This window comes from Haplochromis burtoni, unplaced genomic scaffold, assembly GCF_018398535.1.
Source record: "Haplochromis burtoni strain Fernald_Lab_line unplaced genomic scaffold, NCSU_Asbu1 Contig_85, whole genome shotgun sequence".
Lineage (NCBI taxonomy): Eukaryota > Metazoa > Chordata > Actinopteri > Cichliformes > Cichlidae > Haplochromis > Haplochromis burtoni.
In genome coordinates, this window is record NW_024582446.1 from 985,021 (window position 1) to 995,127 (window position 10,107).

General features: G+C 40.3%; 1 protein-coding gene across 2 annotated transcripts in view; it reads right to left on the minus strand.

Moving 5' to 3' along the window:
• Positions 1-10,107, minus strand: part of efna2a (ephrin-A2a) — a gene marked incomplete at its 3' end in the record, with an annotated part of 81,632 nt that overhangs the window by 66,664 nt on the left and 4,861 nt on the right.

Below are 10,107 nucleotides of genomic sequence, written 5' to 3' on the forward strand. Positions count from 1 at the left end.
TCAGAGTTAACGTACCAACTCTCCAAAAAGAGTTAAATTAACACTCTCTGGTGTGGACCCATATAGACACTTTAATAGTGTTGAAATCAAATCCGACAGTGTTAATTTGGACATGCTGGATTTGCTGTGTATGACACTCCCTATTCACAACAATGGTGACCTGTGGTCCCTATGCTAATCTCCTCTGCCAACCATATTTCCTGCAGCCTGCTGTCAAAGCATGTAACAATTAGAACTAAAAATATATCCTTCCCCACGATTTTATTTCTCAGTGGCAGAAATCTCATCATTTCACTTTAGGATTATTTTACTCTTTCTCTTATTAAAGGAGTGGCTTAGAATGATAATCCTTGTCTTAGAAATGATTTCTTTTTCTCAAAAAAGGAAAAAAAAATCCCCCCAGAGCAAATGAAATCAGACCTTTCCTTTGCATTTTTCACAAAACACTGCTCTTTTTCATATTTTCAATCCTGCCCTGACAGAGTCTGTACTTGGTGGAAAATATCATCATCATTTCATCTGTTCATAGGAGTGTAATGATCTGTTTAGTATGTTAGCAGCATGGCACTGAATCAGTAATGCAATATGAAATGTTTACTTAACTTCCCCTCCGCGTTTGATCGTTCATGCAGAGGAGCAGGTTGAAAGACTGAGTAAGGATATTACGCTGCAGAGCTGCTGCTGCTGTTGCTAGCTTCCACTAATGAGGTTTGTTGATGATAATGACTATGGCGGTGATGGTGATGATGATGTAAGTCCCCGAAACAACCTGGGGGAGATCCTGAGAGTTGTTGTTTTAATGAAGAGAATGAAATAGTTGGAGCCAGGAGATAGAGAAACTCAGAGATCCATGGATCTTAAGAAGGAACAGAGAGGCCAACAGACAGGATGAAAGAATGAAAGCATGAATAAAAGAGGACAAAATAGGGAGATACCAGCCCAGAATATGAAACATGCCAGACTGCACTCAATACATCGTGAACAATGGGCATTGTCATTCCTGCTCCATCCTTGTTTCTGCTTCCCTCTAATACTTTTCCTCAGGTCCCGGCTGGTTGTGCCGATTGTGTTACCCGAGCGGAAGAATGGCACTCTTTCAGTTCTGCCTGCCTGATACTCTGATGGGACCCCTTCTGTTCAGTGTTCATATAGACCAGTTGGAGACTGATAATAACACATATTCCACTGTCTGGCTATATGCCTCGGACTGGCCCTGAGAGACAAAAACAGACAAAAAATGTGAAAGAGAAACAGAAAGATCTACTTGAAGGATTAGACCCAGAGCGCGGATATGAAGAAGAACAAAAAGTTGAGAGCATAACAAAGACGAGGCCACTTCAGCTTTTTCACAAAGAAGAAGGAAGATGAAAGTTTCTGGAAGAGGACTGAGAATCAAAGCAACGGAAGGGAAGTCAAAACAAAAGAGAAATTAAGCGAAAAAAAGAGGGAAAGCGGTGGAAATCTGTGACGCCAAGAAGATGGAGGGAAGGGAAGTAAGAGTCCAGCAGTGTAGTTGGACGGAGAGCACATGGTTGGATGGTCTCAGCAGGTGAGAAGCTGGTATTACAGGAGAAACAATGGCCTTTAGCATGGTGCCTTGCCAAATATTCAAGATGCCCTCTGGCGCGCAAAGCTTTTAGGATGAGAAAATTGGCATTTAGAAAAGAAGAAGAGAAGATTCGTTCATTTTCTCCTTCCACTCGAGGTGAGGTTAAACTGTAAAAGCTGACCCTGACAACTTTCACGCTGGTATTCACCGAGAAGCAATTTTTTTTTAAAGCCATGCAATTTGGCAAACAAATTCATCCAAAAGAAAAAAAACAACCTGTCTTTTGGCAGGGTTGTTTTCAGCATGTCCGACTGCACAATAGCATCACGAGACTGTTGGCTTGCATTCGTGTGTGTATATATGTCTGTGTGCATATAATATGTGCATGAGTTGGTACAATAATAATAATAATAATAAAAAATCACCTTCATCCAAAAATATCCCTGGTAGATTTTCAAACAGCAGGAGTGGAAGGGTCAAACAAAAGAAGGAGCGAGTGAATCATTTGCATGTAATCCATCAAACGAAGCAGGGCGAAACTGTCTAATTCCCAGCCAGCTATGGACACCCCACTACCTTTGTTTTATCCAGAATGGGGGCACTATAAACTCCCCATTTTACACTATGCTAATGGGACATAATAAGGCAGAACCAACAGATGTTGCAGCACTCTCGTGATTTTGTCGCTACTTAATTGTGCTTGGTGCTGCAGAGGCTGCAAACTAATTCAGTCCATTGATTCTTATGTCTCTCCAAGGTGTCTGCATGTATTCTGCCTTCTGGTTGAGAGGATTTGAACTTTTTTCTCTGCAGCAATCCTCCTTCTGACCTGCAAAATCATCCTCACCTCAGGTCTAATCCTGCGTAATTCTAATAAAGACTCTGAGGGCTGTATGCACTAATCTGATATGCCTCCAGAAAGAGGGAAGAAGAGCAGGTGATGACAAAGGTGGTGATGATATTGATTATTCCGATTTGATGAAGGTGATACTGAATGCATTAGTGATGATGAACATACGGATGAGGATGACAATGGAGGTGATAATGATAAAGTCCGTCATCATTATCCAATCCGGGCTGGAAATTTGTCTTCAGCCTCAGCTCAGAAACTGTAAACAGATAAATTAAAACTCTACAGCTGATAGATTAAAGATTCAGGAGAGGTACGCAGCCATTCACTGCGCGGTTGTAATAGTTCATCTGGTGTTGTCATTGTCCCTGACAGCCCAAAGGACAAAGACCTTTAACAAAGGTTGTTTTGTGGGTGCATTTTCCACTGCCAGGCTGAGGAGTTGGAAAATTAAAAATCAAAGATCATGCAACTACTTTCAAAACCTTTTCCACACCTGAACTGCACTCGGTTATTGCAGCTGTGTGTTTATTTTTTCTCCAGGTTAATTTAAAATGCTGTTTGATGAATATCTGCTTTTTGAATTTCACGTTTCCAAAGCAGGTAGTCGTACCAGAGTGTTAAGCATGTGTTTCTTAACTTTAAAAAAAAAAACAGAAAAACATTTGGTGTTTATTTACATGCCTGAAATCAGTGTTGATTATGAAGGTGATGCTAATGATGTCTATGAAGATGATGATGATAAGGATAATGAAAACAGCAGGGAACATAACAGCAGTGATTAAAGTTTTGATGAAGAAAATTAAGGTGGTGACAGTGAGGGCGATGGCTACGATTACGGTCATGCTTAGTGTTTTCATTTGATGCTGATTATATTAATGTTAATGATGATGATGCCGATGATGGTCACTGTGAATAAGGAGAACAGAATAAATATGTATTGACCCATCAGGGCAAGAGATTACTATCTCACTAATAGAGACCACAATAAAAAAACTAATAACAATTTCCCCAGTCTATTAAAGAATTGAGTCAACCTGAAGAAGTTGGAATATGGAAGGTTTGTTTCCACCATTTATTTATTAATTTAGTATCTTGAAATGTACTAATAAGAACGCATACTGCTCACACTAGGTTTTTTTTTTACCATAGTTTTTCATGTATTTTTTAATCATAGTCTTTCAGTTATTACTTTGATCACTACTTTAGTCTCTTTTTTTTCCCTAAAACTAAAATTATACTAAATAAAAGTACTTATTACTTAACAACATAAAGAAATGAAAGTGTTAGATGTGAGATAAAAGTACAAAAACCTTGAAAAAAGTTGCCAATAACACTTAATTGGAAATAAACCTTAAAGTAGACTGCTTCACTTTGCGCAACTATTTTAAATCCCGGTAGAACTGCAACCACATATAGCGCAATATTGTTTTATTCGCATATGAAATAAGAGAAGTTGTACTTACATCTTATGCATTCAGCTGTCACCACATATGGCTTTGCAAAAATTGCACAAAAATCACTTGCAGAAACAAAAACATGATATTCCAGAAGCACGTTGCGATCCGATCAGCTGTTCATAGTACTTCCTACGTTGGAACAGACGACGTCAGCGCGAACTATCACATGTGCGCCATTACCTGCCAAAACCGGGAGTGACATCATATTTCTTGGGAAACGTAGTTTTTCCCTTTAGGGCATTTATACATGTATACTGGTGTTTTAAAAAGTCATGTTTGACTTTATGCTTTTCTGTATAGTTTCTGGGCGGCTTAGAATTCAAATTGCACTGTTGGAAATAGTTTATTTTGATGCAGATTTAGTTTTTTTCTGCAAATTTGCATTATAATATTTATTTTTGTTTTTTCTGCAACATGTAAAAATTGGTGTATCTCAAAAATAAAACTATGAAGACACTCAAAATAAATTTCCTGTGGCTGGAAACGATTTTGTGCAAATTTTTATGCATTTACAGTTTTGAGGGATATACCTCAAACACCTGAAATTTCTCTATTTTCTATGGATTTAATGCATACATATAATTAAAATTTGGGGTATAACGGTTGTATCAACGTATAGCAACTTGAAATGCTCCCAAAAATGGCACTACAGCATTTAAAAATATAAAGATAAGCTCTGGCGAACTTGGTTCTATGGTGGGTAGCTCTGTCAGGAAAATCAACCTGTGATACACATGTTCACTCTTCTACCTTACTATTTTATGGAAGTTTGTTTCCACCACAAAATTTGGAAAAAGAAAAAAAGAAAGAAAGAAAAGCGTAAAAAAAAAAGTGAAGGAAAAATCAGGTGGTAAACACATCTGGTGGTAAATTTAAGCCTCAGTTTCCCATCTCTTCCTATGACATGTCAATGACACTCCTGACCAGCATTCCCTCCTGCTGTTTCAAGCCTTCCACTACCCCAGCATCCTCCTGTAGGCTCTGGTGAGATAATTATTCATTACCACCTATTTTTATGTGTATCATGCTGTGGGGAGTCATGCACTTGGAAGCTTGATGCTAAAATTTAACTATATGCCTTTGCTGTAATAAATCATTTGAAGTTGTTTGACTGACTATAATAGAGAAATGGTAAGCTGAAACTGGTCCAGATCGAGTCTGAAACGAGTTCAGTTGAACACATTTGAAGATGTCAGATGCTGTTGAGGAATGACTTTTTGTCCATCTGACAGGGCTGTGGGGGTCTGTCAGATGAAAAAGGATGGGAACCTCTTAGATATATAAAAGTGTCTTAGCTTACCTCAGATGTTCCTTATCATTACACTGCATGCTGTCTTTCTCTTGGCTTGCATTATCATTCAACAGACATAAAATACCATCCGTGTCATCAAATATCATGCACCCATATTTAAAACAGCTGTACTGGTAAAGCTTTTAATATCAGCAAACACGCTGTTCCACCTCGATGCCCCTGGATATTCAGATGACCCCCTCCTGCCAGTCACTGCATTGAATCTGCTGATGACTAAGATCTGCTACACTAGATCTTCTTATGTAACTGTGTCTCTCCTGCTGAGCTGTGAGAAATAATTTGCGAGGTAGCAGCCCTGACTTTAATTACTCTAAGTATCGTCTTTAGCTTGAGACCAGAGGGAACGAATTCCAAAGACAACTTCTGAGACACGTTTCGCACAACATGACCCAAAGCTGTGCTGATATTTTACAGAAAGCCATACAAGGTCATATAGGTCAAAGCACAAACATATAACCTGATGTAGTGCAGCTTTAATGTACAGAAAAATGTTGCCTGAGGCAAGGTGGACAGTTCAGGGTCCTGCACAAGAAAAACATGCAAACCACATCCCAATGGGATAAGCGAGAAGTGGTGATAAAAGAGAGAGGAGATGAGAGAGTGGAAGATGGGAGCTTGATAGGGAGACATAAAGATGGAGAGGAAGAAAGATGGAGAGAAAAAGAGGTGGAGTGGGTGGCAGTGGCAGTGGAAGATAGATTTAACCCAAGGGCAAGTTTGAGTCTGACAAACTGTCAGTAACTGAGCGGGGGTGACTACAAGTCTACATGTAAATTGGATGCAAATCTTATGTGTACGTGTGTCTGTATGTGTGTGGTATGGCTGAGGAAGTGTTAGTCACTACACATATCACAGTACGCCACAGGGGACGCAACGGTAAGACAGTGAGTGTGTGGGGGTTTATGTGCAGGGACTTGTGATGTGCTCGGTGTGAGTACGGACCGCATGTATATGAGGTGCGTGTGTGTGTACGGACCCGAGCTTGCATTTTAAAGTTTCTGTGGGCAGTATATGTGCTCGATGCATAAGTCGCTTCTTCCTCAAAGGCTGTGTGGGTGCGTGTATTTCTGTGTGTGAGTCTCCAAGGAGATAGATTCTGTCCCGTGGAATGAGAGTGTCGTCAACCATCAGCGCTTCTCACTGACACGGAGTTCCTCAAAGACACAGAGATGAAGAGAGAGGAGGAACAAAGAAGAAAAGGAAAAGAAAGTCTTTTGAAGGATAAACCATGGGATTAGATAAGGTGCTCCTTCTGGACCATTGAGCCAGTGTACTCTATGTGTGTGTCGGAGAATGTGTGTGTGGAGGAGAGCCCATTGCACTGAGCACATTAGCTGCTCGGGGTGAACAAAGCCCCTCACCTGCGAGCTTTATAATATGGGCCTGGGAGCCAGAAAGGGGCTCAGTATTTGTGTGTGTGCAAGTGCAGCCCTGTGTGCAAGCCAGCAACAGGAAAAAGGATGGGTTTTTACTGAATAGAAAAACCAATCTGGCTGCGCATGTGTGCCCCATATCTAGCTTCCATTGATGTGTGTACGTGTATGTGTGTGCATGACAGCAAGTAAATAGAAAAATGGGGGCTGCCTAACCTTGTATTCAATGGGCAGCCATTCTGCTTGTATGTGATTGTGTGTGAGTTTGTGACCTAAATCTAGCTGGTGTGTATAAGTGCACATGTGTGCCTGTGTGTGTGCTTCTCATACATTCCTTCTTGCATGTGGCATAAATCCCTTTATGTGAATCTGGGAGATTTCCAGATGCTGTTCTAATGTTGCACTATTGTTGTGATAATGTGTGTTATGGTACTTTGTTATTGTGCAGCGCCATGTATCTCATCACAATAGCAGAATGGACAACAATCTGAGAGTGCACGAGTGTTGCTCCCCACCGTGACCAAAAGTGGCCAGAGCCATTTGAATTGGATTATCTCATACATTTTCTATTATCCAGCAAGACCTTGAAAGAGATAGGCCTGCTGAGAGTCACAGCCAGAGATTTAAAGGGTTTGGCCAATTTGTAGGATGCCGCCTTTCTTAAATAGAAACGTTTGTTTGACTTATTTTTATTTTTGTCGACTTATCCAGGTTAGTTTTGTTGAGATCAAGGCACTCCTTAAAAGCACAGCTAACTTACTGGCAGCACAATTAATTAGCAGGTGAAAACAATTAAAAGATGTCAGTGTGGATGATGATTAATCTCAGAGAAGTATGCAAGAAGAAAGTAGAGCAAGAAGGAACGGGGTAAACAGAGATGAAGCTCTTGCTACAGCAGCTGAAAAATACAGGTATTGGGTAAAATACCTTGTAATGATGTCCTCCCAAACTACAAAGATGGGTCGGTTCTTAACACCAGTGGTGTTTCACCATGTAGGTTTTTTTTTTATGTTGAGATTTTGATTTTACTCAAATGTTACTTCAAGGTAAATCCATTGAAGGTCTACAGCCTTTTTCTATGTAACTGGGACAACATCTCTAGGGATGGCTGCTGCTGTTGAATTGAATGTCATGACATAATTTTATCAATGCTTTAAACACAGAGACTATACTTCAGAGTCAGCCGGAGAGCCCAACATAGAACATTTCCTCGTTTTGCAGTTTTGTTCTGCAGAAAAATTTAATTGCATCTTCTCTACCTCATGCTCCACTTCTCTTCCAATTTTTTGTGGAACTTGGGTAAGTAGCTTTAGCATTTACAGAAATGCAACAGTCAATTAAATTTACCCCTAAGTTCATAGCTGGATGCGTAAAACCATTTTCAGGTAGAAAAGCTCTTCTCATCCTAAAACTCCGATGACAAACTTTCTGCTCTTTTGTTTTTTGGCGCACATACATACATATACAATACAGAGCATGCACGACCATATCTCTGAATACTCCATGCAACCATTTAGCAGCTGAACTACCATCTCCAGCTGGTTGCTAATTCTGCACAGTGCATTTTGAAATTTATTTGGCTAAATAAAGAGGACTGAAACAAAAATAATCAGGTGTGCTGTCGTTAATAGCACACATGGGGTTTAAGAGCTTCATTGATTAAGTTTAAAAGCAAAAAAACCCAACAGGTGTAATCTTTGTATATTTCAGTATGTACGAATAAAAGTTAGGTTGCAGATTTTCTTCCAAAGTAATTTGTCACCTCATGCCAGAAAGTTAAAGCTGCACTTCAGATTGACTGATTACCAGTTCTACAAATTCCAACCCAGTACCTGTGACCTTGCAGAAAACACCCTTCTCGAGCTGTTGTGGTGTGAGCAAACTTTTGATGAACATGTGAAGAGGCAACGCACAATACAAGCTGCGTGCTTGATGTTGTGTGATCAATTAAGACACACAGCTGTTCATTTTCCAAGCTGTTTGTGTCATTTCACTGCCTCAGACAATAGCTGCTGCTCGGATGCGGTGCAGTACTGTTGCATTTGTTCTCTGAGCTTCGGTTATTGGTGACTAAATCACAATATAGTGTATTAATAGGTGAGCGATCTTTTGAAATACTTATCCTAAAATTATATTTTATACATAAAGCTGTTTTCACCTTGAAGAACAAGCTACGTTAAGACAAAGCTTGTCATCTTTAACATGAAAAAGAGAATCACAAGGAAGTGCTATTCTTTGCTGAAATATATATGTGCCTATACTTTATAAATACTTTGAATAAAGGACTTGTAGTCATTGTAATGATTTTATATTTTTGAAATGACAGTGGTTACAATAACCTTGATTTCCCCTCCCTAATAGTTTTCTTTATCTGCCTGATCACCTGATTGTCTGCTCTTGTTTCTTGTCTTGTTTGACTTTATTGCATCCACCACCTGGCAAATAACTTTGTGAGAAATCCTTAGTTTAACAGACAAAAACTTTCCAAATTTAACCAAAGTTGTTAAAAAAGAAACAACGCAAATATATAAAAAAAGCAGATCCTCCTTTAAATTTTACATAAGCTCCAATGATTTTAGTGTCAGTATTCTCATCTCTTTTCGCCAGTCTTGAGTCTCTCATAAAACTTCCTGTAATCCTCAAAGGATTACAGCAAGGGATGGACCTGCATGTATGTGTGTGTGCAGAAAAAGGCGCAGCATGAGCAGTGACAGAGCCAGAGTCTAACAGGGGGAACCAACCTCGCCAGGGCTCCAGAGCCTAGATTCATTGCTTTAGCAGCAATGCATTTTTGATGTACCCCCTTTCTGCTTCAGCTTCACCATACGACCCTGACGGAATAACAGCGCCCCCAGCAACCATCAGTATAGCTTAAATTTTCCCTGTGACGTTTGCAATGTGTTGGTGTATGTGTGTGATGAGAAAGCAGGTGCACAGAACGACGAAAAGAAAGACAGAAAGGGAGAGGGAGACATCGAGAAAGGGAGAAAATGTTCCCCCTTGCCTGTTAAATATTTGAGAAGCCTTCTGTGGAACAGTGATGCAGTCAGAGACAGGCCTGTTAGCGCTCTCTGTGTATGTATGCGTGCGTGCGTGCGTGCGCGCGTTTGGTTTTTGCAGAGAGACAGGGCAGTTAGTTTGGACTAATTCAGCCGTGAGTGAGAGGGAGCACTTTCAATGTTTATTTATCTACCTGGGAGAAAGAAGGAGGCAAAAAAAGAAGAGGGGGAGAGAAGAGGAAGGGGTTGGAGGGAGAGAGATGGAGAGAAAGAGGCTGGCCAGGTTGTCACAAACCATTAGACAGACGGACCCAGTGTGCTCTGCCCCATGTCAATGAGAGAGAGCCGGCTAAAGACAACCATTTGTGTGTTGTGTGTGTGTTAATGCGCGTGCATCCTTGTGTGGCTTTGTGTTTATTTATGGATGTGGGTTTTGCACAAGTGCTTGAATTCACAAAGAAATAATGTGCACTTGTGTGACTGGCACAGGAGCCAGAAATGAGCAGAAAGAAAGGTAAAAGCTGTGTGTGTGTGTGTGTGTGTGTGTGTGTGTGTGTGTGTGTG